The sequence below is a fragment of the Acomys minous genome, assembly GCF_964271855.1.
Source record: "Acomys minous genome assembly, chromosome: 8".
Classification (NCBI taxonomy): domain Eukaryota; kingdom Metazoa; phylum Chordata; class Mammalia; order Rodentia; family Muridae; genus Acomys; species Acomys minous.
The window spans coordinates 67,287,351-67,312,287 of record NC_140489.1 but is presented as its reverse complement, the minus strand read 5'-3'; the positions used below and the strand labels follow the sequence as shown (position 1 = coordinate 67,312,287).

General features: G+C 36.0%; 1 long non-coding RNA gene across 1 annotated transcript in view; it reads left to right on the top strand.

Moving 5' to 3' along the window:
- The first annotated feature begins 750 nt into the window (after positions 1 to 750).
- LOC311603473 overlaps positions 751 to 24,937 on the top strand; it is a 46,331-nt gene continuing 22,144 nt past the window's right edge. The window contains exons 1-2 of the long non-coding RNA XR_014781086.1: positions 751 to 820; positions 1,734 to 1,829. This is a non-coding gene — a long non-coding RNA (uncharacterized lncRNA). The remainder of the gene's footprint in view (positions 821 to 1,733; positions 1,830 to 24,937) is intronic.

Here is a 24,937-nt window from a genome sequence, read left to right as displayed (position 1 = left end):
GTTAAAGCTTAAGCATGCAGCGTCACTGGGGGAGAGTGGAACAGATACAGACACGTATTGGTTCTTTGTATTGACTCCTTACTGTTGTTAGACACATGGCTATAGTGTTTTGTTTTATTTTTTTAATAGCTACTTATTTGAGAGTAATACTGCTTGGAAAAAATGGGTATTGTTTTTTAAAATATACCATTTCTCTATCTTATAAGTAGTTAGGGTATATACTTTAAGATTTTGGAATTTCAGTATAGCACTTACGTATTATCAATATGCTGCATCATTCTTTTTCACATCACAGCCTGTTTATTGTATGTCTACTGATAAGCAGGTCAGCAATAGAGACTTTCAGGACCTAAAATGTAAGTAATGCATCAGTAGAGAGACACTGGCTGTAGTTTTTGGCAGTAAGTTTCCGGGAGGAAAGTAATCTTGAGTTCAGGTTTCCAGGCCAGATCCTTCTTGTCTATTCAACATTTTATTGTACACTTCAAGATTATCAGATCTTGGCTTTTTGTCAAGCGCTCATTGCATTCTGTCTGTCTGTCTGTCTGTCTGTCTGTCTGCCTGTCTGTCCGTCTGTCTGTCTGCCTGCCTGCCTGTCTTTTTATTGTAAGAAGAAAGCTGACATCATTAGACAACCTTCTTCGTGCAGTAGATGGGAAATAAAACAGTGACTCATAACAGAAAAACATTCAGACACAAGCGCCCAACCCAAACTAAGAATCTAAATCCAATTAACAACTGCATGCAAAAGAAACATTAGCTTTCTCCAGTGGAGTCTCCCCGTATTTATAAGCTACACTTAAGAGTTCAACTCTCCAAGGTGATTTTGGATATTCTTATCTATTAAATTTGATATTGCTTTGTTGAACTTTTTTTTAAACCTTTCTCATCTTTTGCTTGTATATTACGCTTTCCAATTTTGTGTTTTTATGGATTTCATTTGTGTGTGTGTGTGTGTGTGTGTGTGTGTGTGTGTGCATGTGTGTACATTTGTTTGTGTGTATGCTTTTCTTGTGATTTTTCTTTCTTAAAATTTTCATTCTTGTTTTCCTGTTTGTTTTCTAAAGAGAGAAAGAAAAGTGAGGTTTGGTAGATGTGAAGGTGGGGAGTATCTGGGAGGAGATGAGGAAGGCAAAAGATTTAGGAAAACATTCCTGTGAAGTGAAGAAATAAATGCAGATGACCAGAGAAGAGAGTCTAGGGAAGGTAGGAAAATAAGGAGAAAGATAAGTATTTGCTGTAGTGAACATGAGCTCAGCCTTCTTCTTTCTATATTAAAAGTATTTTATATGCAGTATATTTGCTGTCCTGAGTCCATAAATATGCCTTCTTTCCACTACAGTGGCCATAACACTAAATTACCTTTTCTTTTACTGTCTCTTTGTTCAGAATTCTTTCAGTAGAATTTATTTAAATATCAGGAAGGAATCTGAGTAATTATAATTAACCTAAGTTGCAGTCTTCAGTAATCACCCCAATCACAGCCTCCTTAGCTTTTCTTGGGATGTTTATTTCAACTTAATGATTATTTAAATTAGTGTGGGGGAAATATTGAAGGCAGGAAACTTCCCTGTTGTCACTCAAATTTCATTGTTTGATTCTGTTGGCTACAGATAGCATTGGTTATGTAAGGGAGCATAGGTTGCCTTGTTAAGCCACCCAGGTGATGAATTTTATTATAACAGCTTAATTTAGCTCATATATAAATAATGATTGGTTTATTTACATCACAGAATGCCTGGAGAAAGTGGAAGACTGTATTATAAGAGCTCACATGTTTGTGGATCTGGCTAACTCTTGGGTGATTTCACAGTTTATCTATTCTACAGGTAAGCCACACATAACTTATTGTTCATTTTTCTCCTGTACTTTTCCTGTAAGGAATTGACCATTAGTCTGACATTGCTTCCTGGGGATTATTGGTGGATAACAATGAGAAACAACAGTGAACATAGTGAGAGCTCTTTGAGGCCTCAACTTCCTACCTCCTTGAAACTACTAGGTCAAAGCATTATACACAGATATCTGACTAAGCCTGCAGGAGAGAAACAGTTAAGTCAGAATGCCTTTAGCATTCTTCTTCCCCAAAATTATGCATAAGTATTAAGTAATACTGCTAATTATTCAATATATTCAATTGAGTTTATTGTATTTACTAATAAATCAGATTATTACTATGATAACTATCACATTATTTGGCTTATGTCATGTTCATGTAACTTTTCTCACAGGTAAAATCATGATGGGAAAATATTAGGATACTCTGCCATGTACGTTAAAAAACCTACCTTGTGTGTTTGTAACTTGCATTATTTTTCCTGAAGTTAGATATGTCTTTTATGTTTTTGCTGTTGTTGTTGATTGAGACACAGTTTTTTATATCAGTGTAACTGCTAGCCCACCATGAGGCTAAGGATGACCATGAACCGATCCTCCTGCCACTACCTCTGAAGTACTGGGATTTCAGGTATGCACCACTGTGATCCCAGGCATCAAAGCCAGGGCACACTCCGTGAGTACTAGGCAAGCACTCTACCAATTTAGCTACTTTCTCAATCCTCTAATACTGATGAGAAGGGAGAAAAGGTTTTAGATAAGAAGGGACTCTAAAAGCAAGAATGATACACTCAGCTTGAATAGGTTGGGCTCCTGGTTTAGCAACTTAACAAACAACAAAAAATAATTTTTAAACATGATGCACAGTTGTTAGATGTAATGATTTCTATATGTTTTTTACTGGTAGAACATTTCAATTATTAATTTACATGATGCTATATTTTATTGTAATCTTTAGAAATTTGTTTTTGGCCCTGGACTCCTCATTTAAATATGAAGAGATGAAACAAGATTTTTTTTTTTTTGAGATACAAATTTTCTATGCTACACACTGCTTTTCTGTTTATTGAAAACATATACTGGGTATTGTAATGCTCAAATTTTGAGAGACTCCCCAAATGGGTCATCCAAGAGCTGAGTCCAAATGCAATGGCAAGGAAGTCTTTATTGCAGGTTGGAACCGGGGACACACCTCCAATGCACTGATACAGCAGATACAGGGAAGAGTCCTCGAGTCTCAATAGAGAAGTTTTTTTTTAATGGGTTTTAGACAATGAAATGGGTTTTACAGTATATGATTGGATGGCATTTGGGCATTAGGCTGAAAGCAGGGAGTTACAAGCCTTAGAATTTTGTGGTTGGGTAATAGGTGTAGTGGCAAGTAGGCCTATAGAAAAGACTGCTTGAAGCAGTCATGGGGGCAGTAGGAACTTTGGCCTGGCTTCTCCTAATTGGTTGTTGCTATGTGCCAGACCATCTGCTGGTCAGCTTGCCCAGTGGAGAGTATATTTGGACTTTCCCAAGGTGAACTGATTATGTTGCTAGGGAATATTTTTCTGTTTGGATTAGTTTGTAGTTTTTCTGGAATCTGGATTCAGCCCTTGGCTAGGTTTAACACAAAATGGAGTTTCTTTTTCAAATTGGAGTTTGTCTGGTCCTTACCGTATCACTTAAAAAAAATTTCTCTCTGTGGACAACGACCATGTGGGCTTTTGTCAATGTAAACCACCACAAATGGACTCTAATCATGGTACAAAGTGAAAGTTCATATTAACTAAGGTCTTCAACATCTGTGTCACTATTCTTTACTACTTCTTTCATCTGTCTTTTAATAGCCATGTTTCAAGTAGAAGAATGTGATGAGTTCAGTGTCATCTGTACACAATGTGTGTACATGCAGACACCCTAATCCTGTCCACTGTCCCTTAGATGCTGGCTGTGGCAACATGGTGACATGAGTGTTAGTAGTGGTTCTGCTGTTATGTCATAGGCTTATTGTTTGCCTTCTCGTCTCCTTCCTTAATTTGGTGTACTGGATGTAAAAACTTTGTAGAAAGACAAGAATATAAACATTACTTAGCTTAAAAAATTTATATGTGCAATGAATCATAAAAATAAAGCCAATTTCATCTTCTACACATACAAACCTTTGGCATTATCACTTTGATGATAGTGGGATTCATTTAGAAAATGAGCATGCTTTTGGATGTGGCTGTGAGCAATAGGAGGATTCACCCAGAATGTAGACAGCATCATTCAGTGGTCTGTAATTCCAGATGGAAAAAAAAATGAAAAGAAGGAACCTGAGCTGAGAACTAGCATTTGTCTCCTTTTACTTCCCAGCCACAGATACCATGAGGCAGGTGTTTCACTCACCTGCTGCTAAACATTCTCTAGTATAAAAGACTTTATCTTCACCTTGAATCCAAGTAAAACCTTCCTCTCTTGGTTGATTCTTGCCAGATATTTGGTTACAGCAACAAAAAAGGAGCTAACAAATAAATAGGAACCATGGATAAGGTTATTGTGCTGAAAAAAAAAAACCTATGGTAGGATTTTGGAACTGCTGTAGGCATAGTATAAAACATGCCTGGAGGCTGGAGAAAACCTAAAATGGTTCAAGGAAAGCTTGAAAGATCAAGCAAGAAGGAATTTAAAAGATCAGAATGCTTAGAGAAATGAGGACAATAGACTGTTCTCATGAGGTTCAAAGTAGAAAAAAATTCTTAAAAACTGTACTATAGACTTTTATGGTACATTTTGCCAAATCATCTTGTTGCATTCTCCTATGTACTTTGACTGCAGATAGATGAAATGGACTAATTGTTTTGCAGAGGAAACTTAAAGACAACATAACATCCAGGCCGAGGTTTGGAGGTATGGTTGCTATTTATGCTTTTGGTCAGCAAGAGGGAGGGAGGCCGGAAGGGAAGGAGTAGGAGAGAGACAGAGAGAGACAAAGAGAGAGAGAGAGACAGAGAGAGAGAGAGAGAGAGAGAGAGAGAGAGAGAGAGAGAGAGAGAGAGAGAGAGAGAGAGAGAGAAGATATGAACAGAATGTGCACTTTACCAAGGAAAGAAGCCCCAGCAAGTTTTAGGGTACATGCAAGAGATACTTATAAAAGATAGTAGTATAATCAAAGCAGAACCTCATATACTTTTAGTTATGGCAATAGACAAGGTGCCTCAAGGGTAAGAGTCTACTCATGGAAAGCTCCAAACTATGAGAATGTTTGTTAATCTTGGGCTGAAAACAAATCCATAACCGTCTTCTTGGGTTCAATTATTAAGGGTCATAGAGTCAGATTCCCTGAAAGGAGGCCCTGATGTTGTATGTAACTTTGACAGTAAAGTTGGACTGGAACCCCCAGGATATTAGTGATGCAAAGATGATGGGCTGTCTAGTAAGAATAGCAGCATGTATAGAGCCAAGCTAGATGTAAGCTAGACATGGACCTGCAGCTTTTGCTGTTTATCCTACTGACTTTTGTTATGGTTTAGGGCCAGTCTTTACTTGCTATAACTTTATTTCTCTCATTTGACATGAGAATGTTTACTCTGTGTTGCTGTATATTTAAAGGGTTCACTGTTAATGAATTGTATAGAGCCATAGAAAAGCCTTTAAAAATTGAGCTTATAAACCATGTTAGAATTAAGATTTGGGGAATCCTTAATGATGAACTAAGGGCTTTTTTTTTTTTTTCATTATGAGATGTCCATGAGTCTACGAGGAACTAGGGTGGAATGTTTTGATTTAAGAGTGATGTGTTAAGGTATCAAGTTAAAAGCTAGACTTGTCATAGCAAGTCTTCATTAATAACATGACTGAATTTAGAATCATCTGGAAGTTACAGCTATTTTTTTTTGTCTGTGAGGGCTTTCCTAGAAAAGTTTAGCTGATGAGGGATGACTTACCTTGATTGTGCCTGTAAATGGCACTATCTCATGGGTTGGACTCTCAGACTGAATTAAAACAAACCACCTCAAAATCCACCCAATCAACTAACCAAAAAACCAAAGTACAAGTAATAGAAAACATGAGCTGACTGTCAGTATTAATTTCTTTTTGCTTCCCAACTACAAATGAGGCGCTGCAGCGGCCTCCTGCGCATACATGTATGGCTTTCCCACCATGATAAGATACATATCTAAATTGTGAGTAAATTTCTTGTTTACCCTACTGGGTTTTGGTCTGATTTAGGTCCAATATTCCCTTCCTATAACCTGATTCTTCCTGTTTAAACTGAGAATGTTTCTCTGTGCCATTGTGTAAGGCTTTCTTTCATCTCTAAGTTGCTTTTTGTCATATATTTGGCAACAGTAACAAAAAACAATAAATGCATTAATTACTGCTTCAACTATATCTTATTGTAATCCTCTACTTAGATAAACTCCTAGGCATGAAATTTTCTGTTTAAATGATACTTACAGCTATTAATAGTTTGGTTAATATCAAGTATGACTTAGAATACCTGATTCTTCACCCTTTCGTCTATAATTGGTACTGTTAATAATTTCAACATTGTCAGCCTGATAGTATTTCATTATTAGTGGTTACTGCATAAGTTTGATGTGTGAATATTTAATAAGATAACATTTGAAACTATAAGATAAAACTGACAATTTATATTTACTACTATTACTGATACCAATCTGAGACTCCCATGGCTATGTTATAATTATAGACTTATTTCTATATGACTTTATAGGACATTAGTAATGTCCATGCACCTGCATGCTTTCTAGCAACTCAACATTGTCTTTGTTTACTTCTTCACATAGCACCAAAGTACAATGTATTTTCCAAAATATATTTTCAATATTATTTTATGGTGTCACAGTGTCATATTGTTAGGCTACAACCTATTGAGATAATGTCATACAGTTTCTACCATGATCTATGGTGGGGGGAAAACAGATATTGCTTGTTTAAGATGATTTCCTTTTCTGTTGTACTATCAAGGCAAAGATAAAATGTCGCTTTCAGTTTTAAACAATATCCAATTAGTGACATGTCCTTCAAATAAAGTTATATCTTTCTCATTGGCTTTAGTCAAGTTGTTTTATACATCCTAGAAAATGTCTTATCGTTTTTTATTTCTTTTAAGCTTTATTATCTTTTTAATGGCACAGCAATTTTCTTTCCATCTTTTATCTATCTTTACTTTACATTTTCACTTTGTCTTTGTTTATAACCGTGCAAGCTATTATCCATTTGTTTTGGTAACTTTTAATGGAAAGTTCAATTTCTATGAAGTGTATGCTAGTATTTTCGGAAGTACTTAATTAAGTTCTTGAAAGTTTAGGTGATCAGATTAAACAAAACTTGTGTAAATGTGCCAAGACAGATTCATTAGAATCTATCAGGGAGGATTTGGAGTAAATAGTGACAAATTATATTAAAGTAAGATCCTATATTTCATTACTGTCTTCTCTACAAACCCTGACATTCTCAAGATTTTCCAGAAATCTTTTATATGGTCTTTAAAGTTCAGAAATATTCACATATACCTACTGAAACAAGTGGCATAGTCAAGAACAACACAGGAAAGGTTCAAAAGACCATCGGATAGAACTCATGGTGTTAAATATTGATTTCAAGAGCAAGAGTTAAGCATCTTTACAGGTGCTACTTCAGTATTCTCTGTGGCATAACAAAGCTTACAGGTGAGGAGCACTGACATTCTCACCTGCAAAGTTGTTTATTCAGATTCCCTAAGTACCTTGCTACTGTGGAAGACAGTCAACTGAGTGGCAGGAAGATACTGCAACTCATTGTTCATCCACATTGTGTCTTGCAGAACTGACACTCTGTGATACTCATCATCCTCTCTCTGGTACTTCCGTGTCCTTTTAATTGGGGTTGTACCATTTTGATAAGAGAAGGCAATCACACTTGTCAGTTACATTTGCATATATAATCACATGTCTTCCAGTGACTAACAAGTCATATTAAATTTGAAGCAAAAGAGAATAGCAATGAGATGATGGATAGATGCAGGATCCTCTTTGTTTATGCTGCCACTAATTAATGTATTCTGGACATCTCAAGTCTTTTGAAATCATGATAATCAACTAAGGAAGCGAAATGGGAGCAGGGGATAAGGCTGAAATGATTTGAAAACAAAGTTGAGGCAGGTTTTCTGAGCATGTCAGCGCTGGTGATGAAGTGCAGGAAGGAAGTACAGAGGGAATAAATACTTAAAGAGTTTGCCTTCTGAAGTTGGAAAGAACTTGTTTGGAAACATGGCTCACCCACTTGTAGGTGAGCTGACCTCTCTGAACATCAGCATCTTCACCTGTAGCTGAGGACAAAATCAGTGCCCATTTCATATTTCACATGGTTAATTGCAAATCCACATATGTCAAATGCTTAGCTTTGTAACCAACATAACAAACACCGAATTTTCCAGTCTCCGCTCACTTAGCTATGCCAGTCTTTCCACATACTTATACCTCATTTGAGATTGGTCTTCTAATGCTTATCCATGTCAAAATAACATTTATTAAAAATTTTCCAGACAACCATATGTATACACACATGAAATGTATACACACACATATGCAATAAAATGTGTATGTTAATCAAACATATAAGTATACATGTATGCATATACCTATGTGTATATTGACAGAAAAGTAAAAATAAGGAGGAGCAGAAGTTCCAACATGAAGATTATCCTGTATATATTCCTTAGTGTATTCATCTTTACTTAGTGACTTTTTGTAGTATCAAATAGCTATATAATGATACAGATTGACAACTATCATTTAGATATACTTGTTACTATATTATCAATGCATTCTTGATGTTTTTTAGGTTAAAATTATATTTCATGATTTCACTTTGAAATGAAGACAGAAGTGCTCTTGGAAGCAGTTCTAAAATTTGTAGAAATACTGTGTAAATTATTTTAGGTCATCATCTTTAATCCTATCACTTTTATAAATTGAGTAATTTTATTATTCACATTCATAAGAAGACAAAACCAAAACTTACATATCACAAAAATTTGGTTTTGATATCAAATAAGGTAAATAGTTACATCAAAATTTAAATGTCATTATTTTGGTTACTTTTACTATTAGTTTTTAAAGGGGCTCACTGAATAGTCCTAGCTGGGTAGGTCTTTACTCTGAATGTGGACCAAGCTAACTTCTAACTCATGGCAATTTCCTGCCTCTCTTATGGAGGCTTGGGATAACAGTCAGAAACACCTGGACAACACCTGGTCAATGTTGTGATTTTCTCTCAGCGATCTATGAAGTGAAAGCTGCTTCTTCTTCTTCTTCTTCTTCTTCTTCTTCTTCTTCTTCTTCTTCTTCTTCTTCTTCTTCTTCTTCTTCTTCTTCTTCTTCTTCTTGAAGACCCATTTGTGTCATGTGAATGATGTGTTTTTGTTTTGGTCCTAAGTGTGGAATGTGGGAGTGTTTTTCCACTGCTGAAAACAGACTCATGAAAGGGCATGTGATGTTTTGCTGGAAGCTGTCTTGTGTGAGGGGTGTAGTTTTTGCCAGCTGCAAAACATTCTTGGGTGGATTCTGAGAAAGGATAAATAGAAGCCCACAGACAGTGAGGCAAAGCTTTTGCATTGCTGCACTTTGCAACAGGTCACATCTTCACTGGTCTTCATTTTTCTACACTTCACTTTGCAGAGAGAAACACTCCAGAGAACTTGCTACTTCTGCTGACTCATGCTGTTTCTGTTGGATTTTTGCCACTGTTACTGGTTTCTGTTGCTGTTTTGTGTTTGCTACTTGACTAGACTGCTTGTATCCTGACAATGAAGAATGGAATTGCCCCTGAGGGACTACATCTAAAAAAGCCCACAACCCCCTTTTCCTACTAACCTTCTTTTTTCTCTACCTCTGGCCTGTATGTTGGAAAGGAGGTAGAAGCTTTAAAGAATCCTAAATAAAGTAAGTTTTAAAAAAATTTTGCACCTACAGATCTACTCAAAACTTTCCTAAGTGGAGTAGTACCTTGAGGTTGGAGAACACTCTGAAGAAGTAGGTTGGGGACAGAACTTTTGTAGTAACTCTGATGTACCTTTGTTTTTTTTTTTTTTGTTGTTGTTGTTTTTTTTTTCTTGGCTAGGCTGTTTTACTAAGTAGATATTTGTTTATATATCTTTAAATTATGTAAAATTTTCATTCCACCTGTAGTATTTCCATGTTAATGTGGCTGTTTTCACATTCTTGTAGGAATTCACTAGGACTCCATCTCTAATTCTATGATAATACAGTAGGCTTCTACAGGATCTTAGAATGTGAGCATATTTGAAAATGAGAACTGAGGGAAAATGAGATCGTTAGGGTACGGCATTGTTCAGTGTGCATGATATACCTTTAAGAGAAATTGTAAGATGCATCCATAGCCATAGAGAAGACAAAGAGATACTGAAGTTTACTTGCTCTGACCTAGGGAAGGAGGCCCTCAAAGACACCAGCTTTGGTGAGCTCTGTAGAACTTCCAGACCCTTGAATTGGGAGAAAATAAACTTGTGTGCCATAATGTTGTTTAGTTATGGCAATAGTTAGCTATGGTATTTAGTTATGGTATTTAGTTTTGACAGTCTTAGCATGCTGAGAATTCTATCTACCCGGTGAGGATGACAGTCAAGAAAGAAGTGCTATATGTTTCCTGGCATCATATATTCTCAGTATAACACTATATTCTTGAAAAGTGGAGTTTATTGTGCCTGCAGCTTTCATTATATCCAATTCTCATTGTAAAATTACCAGTGGTATTTTGAGACACTGCTGAAGATGCCCATTAATTATTGGAATGATTACCATTAATTGTCAACTGAACATAGCTTAAGATCACCTTGAAAGAGAATCTTGATAAAAGATTATCTACATTGGGTTGCCTGTGAGGGATTGATTTGATTATATTAATTCACTCTGGAAGACCCAGTCTACTGTTGGTATACTGTAGGCAGGGGTTCTTAAATTAAATAAGTAGAGAGACTGAGCTGGGTATAAATAAGTGAACAAGTGACCATGTTTGCACTCTCTTCTCTCAGCTTTTTCCTGTAATAAGAAGGTGATTAGTTATTTGAACTTATTGTTTGATTTCCTCACAGTGCTGGATTGCTGCATGGAAATTTCAGCTTAAATAAACTCTGATACCATTAACTTGCTGCTTGCCAGAATATTTTTTTCACAGCAATAGATGTATAAGGAATTTCCTTAGAAACCAGAGCTATCACCCTCAGTACTCTGAATCAGTCCTCAACCAAGGCCTTGATGCCTGCTTCAAGCTTAGGAGCATGAATCAATGGCAGTTTTCTGCCTCTATAGAAGAGGCTGAAGCCAAGAACTGTAAATTATTAGGGACATATCAACATGTTATGATTGGAGAGAGGAGACTAGTGTTTCTGGGTGGAATACAAGAGTCCTTTCTCAGTCACAACAGGGAAGTTTACAGAAATATCTACATATCATTTTGATTACCAGTGAACAATCAAAAGAGAACATTTTTTAAATAATTAAACTTTGTTTTTGTTGATTGAAGCTAACCATATATGCTAGCTTGACATAGCATAAAATACTAAAATGGTAACATATAAAAGGAAACTTTGCAAATGGAAAGATGTTGAATATCAAGTATATGGTGAATTGTAATATTATTCAGTGTTATTCAAATTTTAATTATTAGTAAAACAAATATAACTTTATATATATCACAAATATAATTTTATAGCAAATAAAACAAATTACACTCTAACAATTATAGTGTAAAAATACTACTCCATTTGGATATTTTTAGGGAGCACACATGGAATATATATGGTTCTCTATAATGGACTGAGAAATGTAACTTGCATACCAACTGCCAAAATTACTCAGAATATAAATATAACAATTCATTTATTGACTTTGCTTCTTAGAAAATATCAAGAAGAATTGTTTAATGTGAATCCAGACCTTGGGCTTGCTAAAATCAATATGTATCTCTCAGGTCAATCAATTTATTGATATTCATCTCAATGAGAGTTCAGTGTGTGTGTGTGTATGTGTGTGTATAATAACACTATGAACAGAATTTCAACACGAAACTTTTTAATCAAGACATCAGTTTTGCTTCCCAGAGAAAAGTAATTTATCCCTCTTGATTTTAAATAATGCAAAGCGGGACCAATAGAAAATAATTGAAATCATTTGGATATTTTAGATAGTTGGTTTTTAAAAATACAACATAACAATTGAAAAAACAAAAACTTCCACATGGTATAAAATGGACAAGGTCTAAAACAAGATAACACTATAGTCTCCATAATTTCTCCTACTTAACCTTTGGTAAGGTACATAGAAAATATTTATTGCTATGAATTGAAATTATAGATTTAATCTCATCAAAATGGCACTATGATTCTTAAACCAGCACATGCTAAGAACTGTGGTCACTAGATATAAAATTTTTCTTTGTTGTAGTCATCAGCTAATTAATTGAAAAAATATTGAAAATGATACATCACATATGAATCTCGAATTCAAATTATTGTCATAATCTAACAAAAGAGAGAAAATCAGAGGTTCATCCATTTCATAGTTCGGCTGTGGGACTAACTGTGCCTCCTTAGAACACAATACCTCCCTTCCTTACAAAATTTGTGCATGTCTTCAGATATATTTACTTTATTTTCTCTAGTATACTTAAGTTTCATGGACTTTTCTTTATGGAAGAGAGATCCAAGTTTGGTCAATGTTTTAATACATTTTTCTTCTGAATTGGATATGTGTTGAATGCATTTATGATAGTTAATACATGGCTATCACAATCATGTTTAAATCATGAACTTTCAGTTTATTTTTTCTGGGAATAGTGTATTCTATCAATTATTAAATGTAACATACCTCCAAAATTTAATCATTCTATTCTTCTATGTTGAACAGTTTCAACTGCTAGAAATTAAAATAGAGATTAATAAAGGTTTAACTTGCTGTTAAAATATCTTGCTATTCTATTGCTCACAAACATCACACAACCTTTAGACATGTCTAACAGCTTTTGTTTTTGCCTGGAGATTTCATATCATATTAAGTGTATACATCACTGTAGAGTAAGCTGCTTGAGTTTGTCATCTTTGCTCTTCTCTGATTTATGTATAGTTTCAGCCTCCTCATATCTCTTGCTTGGTGGTAATATTATAGAAACAAATGAAAAGGCAATCAATCCTTTTGACATACACTTCATTCATATTGCTCTTATTTATTGGTTTTGGCCACTAATTTGGCTTACATTTTTTTGGTTTATGTTTCTCTGAAGCTCCTGAAACTATAATAACACCTACTAATTTTATAATAATGTCTTTTCATGTGATCTCACTGGTCTTGTTTTCTAGTTAAGATTAGCATTCATATAATATATCTATAGGAAGTGTAGGATTTATGTTCTATCATCTCAGTTGTGACAGCAGTGTCTGTAAAAATTATGTTGTTCATTTTTAATCAGTTTTTCTTTAAATTGCATTTTCTATCTGAATTAGTACAATGATCTTGGTTACTCTTCTATATGTGAAAGTAAGAATCTATAGTTGAAAACAGATCATTCTTAGTCATAAAAGATGGAGAAATCAACCTGGTACTCAGATGGAAGCTTCATCCCTTTTGACTAGAGTTTATGGAATGAGAAGGTGCTATGTATAGCACTGGAAGAGAAAAGTAGTCACCAACCTTATTGGCTATGAACTCTGTGAGCTGCAGTAATGAATATACTGGGAAGACATGCTCACTGATGCAATAGTGATATGAACATTATGAGAGTAACCAACCATTTTCTAATTGGATATAAGTCATGATCCATGAAATAGAACCCATATCTTGTAACATTATCAGAACTAAGAACTTGTGGCTAAACAGGTCATATGAGTCTTAAAAGAGAATCTATTACTATTACTATAATAAATGGGCATATTAAACTGACTCCTAGTGATTTGTCCCTATACTCATAGATTAATATATTTCTCAACCCTTATTAGATAACGGCTGCCACAGATAGAGAATAACACATAGGCCCAAAATTGATTAAGGTACAGAGAATAAAAGATTATGAATTTTGGCTTCTTTGTTGAAAATCAAGTGTCCATATGTATGTGCATTTATTTCTGGATCTTTGATTCTATTCCATTGATCAACCAGCCTATTTCTATGCCAGTACCATGATGTTTTTATTACTGTAGTTCTATAGTACCGCTTAAGATTCAGGATGGCGATTCCTCTGAAAGATCTTTTATTGTACAGTATAGTTTTAGCTATTCTGGGTTTTTTTTTCATATGAAGTTGAGAATTGATCTTTCAGTGTCTGTAAATAATTTTGTAGGTATTTTGATGAGAATTGCATTGACTCTGTAGATTGCTTTTGACAGGATAGACATTTTTACTATGTTGATTTTCCTGATCCATTAGCATGGGCAATCTTTCCATCTTCTGATATTTTCTTTCTTCAGAGATTGAAGTTTTTTTCATATAAGTCTTTCACCTGCTTGATTAGAGTTACACCAAGGTATTTTATGTTTTCCTCTTAGCACTGCTTCAATATCATATAAATTTTGGTATATAGTTCTTTTATTTTCATCAAATTTTTGGAAGTAGAAAGTTGTTTAGTTTCCATGTATATGTAGGCTTTTTGTTATTTCTGTTGCTGTTGAAGTCCAGCTTTAGTCCATGGTGATCTGATAGGATACAACGTATTGCTTTAATCTTCTTGTATCTGCTGAAGCTTGCTCTTTGACCTACTAAATGATCAATTTTGGGGAAAGTTCTATAAGGTGCTGCAAAGAAAGTATAATCTTTTGTGTTTGGCTGGAAAGTTCTGTAGATATCTGTTAGATCCATTTGATTCTTGACATTGGTTAGTGACATTACTTCTTGGCTTAGTTTCTGTTTCATTGACCTATCCTTTGGTGAAAGTGGGATGTTGATATCTCCCACTATTAATATGTGGGGATCGATGTGTGGTTTAATCTTTGTTAATATTCGTTTTACAAATGTGGGTGTCCTAGTATTGCGGCATGGTTGTTCAGAATTGTGATGTCATCTTGGTTGAATTTACCTTTGATGAGTATGAAGTGTCCTTCCTCATCTATTTCAATTAATTTTGGTTGAAAGTTTATATGATTAGATATTAAAATGGCTACACCAGCTTGCTTTTGTGTCTATTTGCTTGGAATATCTTTTTCCAGCATTTTACCCTGAGGTAATATCTATCATTGTGGCTGAGATGTGTTTCTTAAATGCAGAAGAATATTGGGTATTGTTTATGTATCCATTCAGTTAGTCTGTTCCTTTTTATTGGAGAATTGATACTATTGATGTTGAGGGATATTAATGACATGTGACTGTTAAATCCTTTGATTTTGATGTTTGTAGAGTGTTTGCATGGTTATGTTCTGCAACAGTGAAGTTATCTATTTCTTTTGTTATTTTGGTCGTAGTTTGTCACTTTGGATTAGAGTTTTCCTTCTGGCAACTTTTGTAGGGCCAGATTTGTGGATAGGTACTGTTTGAATTTGTTTTTGTCATGAAATATCTTGTTTTCTCCATCAATGGTTATTGAAAGTTTCACTGCATATAGTATTGTGGACTGGCATTTGTGGTCTCTTAGGGTTTGCAGGACCTCTGCTGAGGCCCTTCTGGATTTTATGGTCTATGCTGAGAAGTCAAGTGTAATTTTCATAGTTTGCCATTATATGTTATTTGGCCCCTTTTCTTTGTTGCTTTTAATATTTTTTCTTTGTTCTGTATATTTTGTGTTTTGATTATTATGTGACAGGAAGATTTTCTTTTCTCATCTATTCTATTTGGTGTTCTGTAGGCCCCTTATATGTTTATATGCATCTCCTTCTTTAAGAGGAAATTTTCTTTTATGATTTAGTTGAAAATATTTTCTGGACCTTGGAGCCAGGCATCTTTTCTTTCCTAAATTCCTGTTATCCTCAGGTTTTATCTTTCCATGGTGTCCTTGATTTCTTGGATGGTTTGTGTCAGGAATTTTTTCAGATTTAACATTTTCTTTGGCGGTTGCATCAAGTTCTTCAATTGTATCTTCTACTCCTGAGATTCTTTCCTTCATCTCTTGAATTTTTGTAGAAAAACTTACCTCTGCATTTCCTGGTTTCTTCTCTAATTCTCTCATTCCAGCTTTCTTTTGTCTGTGCTTTTATCATTGTTTCCATTTTTATCTTCTGATCTTGAAGTGTTTTATTGATTTGCTTTATTTGATTGTTTGTATTTTCCTGAATTTCTTCCAGTGATTTCTTCTTCTCAATAGGCCTTTTTAATGTCCTCAATCTGTTTGGGTGCATCTTCCTGCCTTTGTTACAGATATTATTTATTTCCTGCATTATCTTCTTCATTACTAGGGATTTGAGGTCATTTTCTTGTGCTTCAGTGTGTTTGACTTCCCAGGGTTGAATTCTTTGGCATAGCTGGGTTCTGGTGATGCCATATTGTTTTTGTTTTTGTTGTTTGTGTTTTTTTTTACAATGGCCTTAGTCATCTTGCTGTCTCTGATGTTGGGAGGTAGTTTCTAGTGTCCTTCACTGGTCATTGAGAGCAATTCAATTGTGAGTATCTATAGGTGTATAGTACACATGAGTATCACATGTTTATATCATGGAACCCTTCCTTGGATGAGGCAGTTGATTTGGTTTCGGCTCCCAGAGTCTTTGCTCCAAACCCTGGGCTCCCCACTGGGTCAGCAGAGGCCAATTCTGGTGTTCTGCAGCCCAAGGATCAGTTTTAGGCAGTGTAGGTATAGTTGATTATTCTGCCTTTGGCTGGGCTTTAGAAGCCCTGCCCTCGGGCACTGGGGTTTTGGGGGCCTAGGCTGAGTCTACCATAGAGTCCTGGAACCCCTGCTAACTTGTGGTGGTTAGCTAGACTTCCACCTGATCCATTGAGGCCCTGGGGCCTAGGTTCAGTCCTGTCTGAGAATGTAGATACTGCCCTCTGGCAGGTAGCAGTTGGCTAGGTTTCTGCCCAATGGGTTCAGGCTGGTTCAGTCCTGCCCAAAAGTGCTGAATGACTTCCTGGGTTGTGGCATCTGGCTGTACTTCTGCCTGCCAATCTGCTTAGGCCCAGTTCATTCCCACCCAACTGTGCAAAAACAGTCCCTGGGGCGGCTGGCTAGGTTCAGGCCATGCTGCCTTATATCAATCAACCTGAGAGTATGCCTATGGAACTGTAGCTAGAGAATGTGTCCACAGATGCCTGGGCCCCAGTGTGGACTGCTGGGATGATCTGAGCTCAGATCTACCCCAGTTTCATACTCTCTGCTCACCATGGGCCAGCCAACACTGAAGCTGTTTCTCTGTAGACCACCAATCAGTGAGAGAGGAAGAGAGAAAGAATGCAGGTACTGCAGGGCAGGATAGGCTGAACTGGGCTTTGAATACTGTGCCAGAGTGGCTGCTGGCCCCTGGGTCTTTCTGGGGACTAGTAGGGCAGTCTGAGGTCAGATCCACTCATTTCCATGGGTTCCCCACAGGCCAGCAGATCCATGTTCTGGTGCTCACTTCCCACAATTCAGTCCCAGATACCGAGTTTGTGATATACAGCAGGGCTGCAGCTCACAGGCTGGTATGGATACAGACTCTGGGGACTGGGCACCCATCCCCATGGGCCAGTTGGATGACCTGTGCCCTGCTGTGTGTAGCTCTCAGCTGGATCCCTAGTCTCTGCCTTGCAGGTCAGATACTGTGCGTGCACTGCCATCTTGGATCTCTCTCTCTCTAATTTCTTTTTCAGTCCCTTTGTCATTTGTATATAGGAGAGATACTGACTCATTTGAGTTGATTTTGTATCCAGCCACTTTGCTAAAGGTGTTTATCAGCTGTAGGATTGTTTTTAGTAGAATTCTTGGGGTCCCTTACGTATACTATCATATCATCCACAAATAGTGATAATTGATTTCTTCTTTTCCAATTTGTATCCCCTTGATCTCCTTTTATTGTCTTATTGCTCTAGCTAGAACTTCAAGTCCTATTGTGTCCTATTAAGTCCTATATTGAAGAGATATGGAGAGAGTGGACAGCCTTGTTTTATCCTTGATTTCAGTGGAATTGATTTAATTTACTCTCCATTTAATTTGATGTTAGCTATAGATTTGCTGTGTATTACCTTTATTATGTTTAGGTATGTGCCTTATGTCCTTGATCTAATACTTTAAACATGAATGAGTGTTAGATTTTCTCAAATGCTTTTTCAGCATGTAGAGAAATGAACATGTGGTTTTTTTTCTTTTAGTTTGTTTATAGGATAGATTACATTGATGGATTTATATATATTGGACCACTCCTGATTGCCTGGGATGAAGCCTACTTGGTCATAGTGAATGATATTTTTGATGTGTTCTTAGATTTAGTTTGCAAGTATTTTATTGAGTATTGTTGCATCATTGTTTATAATTAAAATTGGTCTGAAATTCTCTTTATCTGTTGAATCTTTCTGTGGTTTAGGTATTAAGGTGACTGGCCTCAGATTGATCTTGGTAATGTTCTTTCTTATTCTATTTTGTGTAATATTTTGAAAAGAATTGATATCATCTCTTCTTTGAAAGTCTGGCAGAATTCTGTGCTGACTCCATGTGGCCTTGTACTGATTTGGTGGGGAGACTTTTGATGATTGCCTTTATTCCCTTAGGATATATAAGCCTCTTATTTTGTTTGCCTGACCTTGATTCAATTTCGGTAATTGGTAGCTATCAAGAAAATTGTCTATTTCATTTAACTTTTCAAAATTTGTGGTATATAGTCTTTTGAAGTAAGCCTTAATGAGTCTTTGGATCTCCTCAGTGTCTGTTATTATGTCTTCCTTTTCATTTCTGATTTTGTTGGTTTGGATATTCTTGCTCTGCCTTTTAGTTAGTTTGGCTAAGGTTTTTGTCTACCCTGTTGATTTTCTCAAAGAACCAGCTCATGGTTTCATATTTTCTTTTAATTGTTCTCTTTGTTTCTGATTTATTGATTTCAGGCCTGAGTTTGATGATGTCCAGCTTTCTACTCCTCTTGGATGCGTCTGTTTTTATTTGTTCTGGAGCTTTCAAAATGGTGCCGGTCTAACTTGAGGTTTACATGTAGAAAAATGCAAATAGATTAGTATTTATCACTCCTGGACAAAAGTAAAATCCAAGTGGATTAAATCCCTCAGTATAAGATCAGACATACTAAATTTCTTTGGAGAAAAAGTAGAGAAGAGTCTTGAACTCATTGCCACTGGAGACAACTTCCTGAACAGAACACCAACAGCTCCAGCTCTAAGGTCAACAATTAATAAATCAGACCTCATGAACCTGAAGAGCCTCTGTAAGGCAAAGGATAATGTCAACAGAACAAAATGACAGCCTACAGACTAGGATATGATCTTTACCAACCCTACATCCAACAAAAGGCTAATATCAAAAATAAAAAACTCAATAAATTAAATACCACGAAACCAAATAAACTATTTAAAAAATGGGATACAGAGCTAAACAGAGATTACTCAACAGGGGAATACAGAATGGCTTAGAAACAATTAAAGAAATGCTCAATGCCTTTAGTAATTAAGGAAGTGCAAATTGAAATGACTCTGAGATTCCATCTTATACCTATCAGAATAGATAAGGTCAAAAACGCAAGTGACAGCACAAACTGGTAAGGATGTGGAGAAAGGTTAACACTCCTCAATTGCTGGCATGAGTGCAAACTTATACAACAACTTTGGAAATCAATCTTGAGCTTGCTCAGAAAATTAGGAATAGTGCTACCTCAACACTCAGCTATACCATTCCTGGGCATATACCCGAATGATGCTTCAGCATGCAATGAGGACATTTGCTTAATTATGTTCACAGCAGCCTTATTTGTAGTAGTCAGAATCTGGAAACAACCTAGCTGTCCCTCAACTGAAGAATGGATAAAGAAACTATGGTACATTTACACAATTGAATACTATTCAGCTATCAAAAACAGGGAAAATTTGAAACTTGCAGGCAAATGGATGGAAGTAAGAAAGATCATCCTGAGTGAGATAACCAAGACCCAGAAAGACAGTCATGATATAGTCTTACTTATAAGTGGATAATAGGCCAACATAGATGTCCTCTGAGAGACTCCACCCAGTGGAGGATTGTGACAGATACTTGGAATCACAGCTGAAATCAGGGCTGAGCACTAAGAGTTGTATGAAAGAGTTGGGGGATAGAAGAATCATGGTTGGGGGTGGATGTCAGGAACTCCAAAAGGAGACTATCAAGACTGGTGGATCTGGACCCCACAAACTGATGCACCAACCAAGGACTTTGCAAGCAGAGAACTTAGACTTCTGTTCAGTTGTAGCTGATGTACTTGCTCAGTCTCCACATGGGGATAGGGTAGGGAAGAATGGGTAACTGCCTTTGGGAGAGAGGCCCTATGGGAACACAGAATAAGGGGATGGAGACTATCCTGGTGAGTCTTGATAGGCTGTGGTCAGAAGGCAGAGGAGAAGGACCCCACCTATCAGAGGTTTAGGAGAGTGGAATAGGGTAGAAGAGGGAGGGATGTTGGGAACTGGAAGATAAGAGCAAGAGGATTAGAATTGGGATGTAATATGAATAACTTAAATAAATTAAACAAGTGTGCTTAAAAAAGAGAGATTATGAAGTACTGGGCTCTAAATAGAACATCTAGACCACTTTCCTATGGTTAGTTGAGAAAGAAAAGGTGGAAAGGTGGTTAGTGCCAGAGACAATGGATGACTACAACATAGCAGTGTATTCTTCATACAACAGAGCTAATGCATATATGGACCCACAGTGGCTATTTTAGCACAATAATAGCTGTGCAAAATCAAGCCACACAAAATACCTCTATAGAGCAGTGAACACTAACTCAAATCCCTACCTGAGGAGCTATTGGTGATTGGTAGATTATAGGAAAGATAGTTAGTTTTATTTAATTGTGTTGACCATTGGTCAGTTAACTTGCCTCAAGTGGATGGCTACATACCCAAGAGTATATAGGTAGTATAAATTGAACTGAGTGGATTTAAAAAAAAAATGAGAACACAAAGTTGGGTGTTTACTGAATAGGGGTGTGTGTGAGGGGAATTGAGGGAAGATTGAATATAATAAAATATGGTGTATAAAATCTCAAAGATGTAATAAAAATATTAAAAATAAATATAATGGAAACAAAATTAATAAAGAACTAATTATTTTGCTGGCATTTTAAGTACAATCTACTTCCTTTTATTTATTGAATTTTTTCTCATATAAATAATAGTAAATTTCAAACAAAATATTTTGTTTTTAATTACGCTGTTTGATGGGCACTTAAATATGGTTATTTGACTGGCAGTAAATGAATTTTGGTTGACAATTTTGAAACATCCAGAAACTTATGGGTTAAAGTTTTTATATTTTACCTCTCAGTTCTGCAGAAAGAGTTTCATTTAACCCCACAATATAATTTTTTAAAATTGTTGCTCACTCTTCTTGCTTTTCATTTCTTCCAATGAAATTATCATGATTTTTAATCACACTTATTTAAATGTAACTTTATTCATTTAGTATTTGTTTTGGAACTTATTGGACAACTCAGAAAGATTTGGTATTTTGTTCATCAGTGTTAATCATGAACAAGTAGAGTAGTGTAATACCAGGCATCTAGTGAGTGTTTAATTATGTTTAAAGAATTAATAATTGTAGTGAATAAGGATGAAGAATAAGATGAGCTGACAGGGGAAGAGGAGAAGAGTAAGGATGACTGTTTTTGTGTATTCTTATGTGCTTGCTTTACATGTGTGTATGTCTGTGTGTCTGTACATGTTTGTGAGTGCTTAAGACCAGAGGACATTAATTTCAACTACAAATCTTACTCTTTGCAATCCCAGTCCATCTACCTTGATTTTTTTTTTTTTTTAGCTTCATTTTGATTGTATTTGAGATGGTGTCTCTGAGCAGCCTAAGTGTTCACCAAAGTAGGACAGACCAGTTGGTAAGCAAGCCCTGGAGACCTGCCTGTTTCTGGGTCCACAGAGCTTGGATTGTATGAAATTACCATGCAGGATGTACTTCTGCATGTAGCTTCTGGGAATTGAACTTTGGTCTTCTTGTTAGCACAACAAGCACTTTATAGACTACTCACTCTTTTCAGCCTTGTGCTTGGTTTGTGGCCTTCACAAACCTCCTAAATAGGTCCTACAGGAAAAAAAAAAGCACAGACAATTTGTTTATTATTGAATCTAAATGGTAGACCTGAAACCTGAAAGCTGACAGTATTCCTTCAAATTGCTGCTGTGCCTTGTTGTGAGTTGAAAGGTGATGGTGGTTTTCCATACTGTTCACTTTATTGATGACATCATTTTCTAAGGTAATTAGAGTTTAAAAAAGTCAGCTTACAAAAATTCATTGATACCCAGTTCACTAAGTCACTGGAAGAAATTGGGTTCTTAAGGAAATACATGCATAACTTTGTTGTCTTATGTAAAGTTATTTCTTCAGGAAACCTAGTTGCAAAGTCAAGGGTTGCTTTCCTTGGGGGTGCATCATTCTTCTGCCCCTGGGTTGTATCTGCACTGCTCAGGGTTGGCAGCTACATTCTATTCAAGGACCCCTTAAGCTTTTGTTTATCACTGATAAGATCCATATATTGCCTTAGGTTTATGGTGTCCTCATGCTGTAGAAGTCAAGTCACAGGTAAACAACATCAACTTCTTTCTCTTCCAGGAAGCTTATTTGTGCCTTGACTTCCATTATTCTATTTAACTACCTCTCTAGAAAAAAAATCTGGTTTTCCAAGCAAGTCCATCTAACCTTAAATTGAATTTGTTTGTTTTTCTAACGCTTATGAAATTCATTTTTATTACTCATTGTATTCATTATTGCTCCTAATATTATAATTCTTATCCTATAATCTCTAATTCGATTTATATTTTTCTTTATATTTGTTAGACTTTACTTAGTCAACAAAGGCTAGCAAGCTTCGTATGTTCAAATTTAAACAAAACAAAAGAAAACTCATTCGCAAGGATGAGGATGTTTCTCACGTATCTCCTTTAACTTAATTTTTTTTTAGCGGGTACATTGACTCCTGCCTCAGTTTCTTTAGCAGGCACCAGGCCACGTCTTCATGTTTTCTGTCTTTCTCAGTTCACTGAAACTGCTATTCAGGGCTCACTGTTAGGATATGAATGGCAAAGCTGGACGGAGGAATGGAAATCATGCCAAGCAGCCGACCCACTTAAGAGGCTTATTAGAGATCAGAGAGACATTCTCTGGAGACCCATGAGGGAAGACAGAGGAATGGGAGGAGTTCCCCTTATAAGCTACCTAGTGCACGTGCAGGAAGGATATGCGCATGCGCAGCAGGTGCGCACATGGCTTGGCCTGAGTCCAGCAGGCAGGTGGTGATGTGTTTCCGTTGACATGCTTCTGGAGTGGCTTTGGTGTGGCTATTTTCCCACCATCGTCAGGGCCTTTATGGATGACTGTATCGCTTGTTGCCTGGTAACCAACACTTGTACTCTTTGCTGTTCCTGGTTAGTCACTATCTCCCCCAAATGTAAGCCTCACTGCTCATTCTTCATTGTTTAATTTTTCTCTTATACCAGTTTCTTGATATTGTTCCTTAGTTAATTCTTTCATTTTTCTTCTGTTTTGATAAAAAGTATAAAAATCATGCATCATTCTTGGTATATATATGGTGGGATTTTCATTTGTATTCTCCTTCATCTCATTGCTTAATATTTATTACTGTTTTTAGCTTTCCTCATGTGCCTTTCAAATAGATCATTTATTGTTATACTTTTAGTTTCAATTGACCATCCCCTTTCCTTTTTTTTCTAGGAAACAGTCTAGCTTGGCTTCTGAGCACTGACTGGTGAATTTACATGCCTTTCCCCTTCTCTAACATTTTAATCCCAATTCCCAATCATTTTTACAATATCTCAAGCTCCCAAAACTCTATCCAGTAGAGATGAGTATATCATGAGTTTAATCTTTCTATTTACTCATAAAACATACTTCATTTACTTTTCAGTCTACACTAGCCTTCACTTCCTTCACTGCTAAGCCATTAAGCGCTATTAATTCTACCTGCCTAGGAGGCCTTTATCATTCTCTCATTTATCTGTGCTGTATCTCAAAACGAGTAGGTACTAAATAACACCATTGCTTCACCCACACAATCATAAGTGGTTTCTAATTAAAGACACTGTTACCAGCTTGCCAGTACACTGTTTTGCCTTCCACATTGTCTTCATATTTAGCTTTTTAAAGTGTGAATCATAATGCCTATGACTTTAAGAACTAAATTAATTGCCCAAGGCCTGTAAAGTGAAGCCCATATATCCAAGCACAAAATTATAGATTACTAAAACTGATAAACTGATTTCATTCTTTATATTCAGACTGCCTCTCATTGTAAATTCTAATATTTTAGCCATTTTATTCAGTGCTTAATATATTTTCTTGCCTTCTTATTTGTATTCTGATGAACCTTTTACCAACTTTCTCTCTGTTCATATAACCACATTGATCTTAACATTTTTTCATTATAATTTATTCAGATTACATCCCGATTGTTATCCCCTCACTTGTGTCTTTCTGTTCTTGCCCTCCTTCCCTCTTTCACCCTATTTATTTCCTCTAGACCTCTGAAAGAAGTGGACCTCTTCCCCCACCATATGGTCACAGCCAATCAGGTCTCATCCAGATAGCCTGCTTCCCCTTCCTCTGAGTGCCACAGGGCCTCCCCAGCAAGGGGAAATGATTAAATTGAAACTCATTGAACCTTAACACCTTAAAGTTATGTATACATCCTTGAATGTAACTCATGAAATGTAAACACTTTCTACCTCATAGATAGAATTATAGATAATTCTAATAAAGAAATCAGTTTATTTTAGTTGTTATCTTTACTTCATCTCTAACATCCCTGTCCAGCCCCCTCTCTATATTGCAGAGACAATAGCTAGTTAAGATTTTTTTGAATATTATTATAAAGTTTTAAGACTTCATATATTCATAAAGCAAGATTGTCATTTTTCTCATAAAGAAATTATTTTTACACAAAACAGAATTTAGTTATGAAGTAAGAGTCATTAATACTATTATATTGACCAATCTTCTC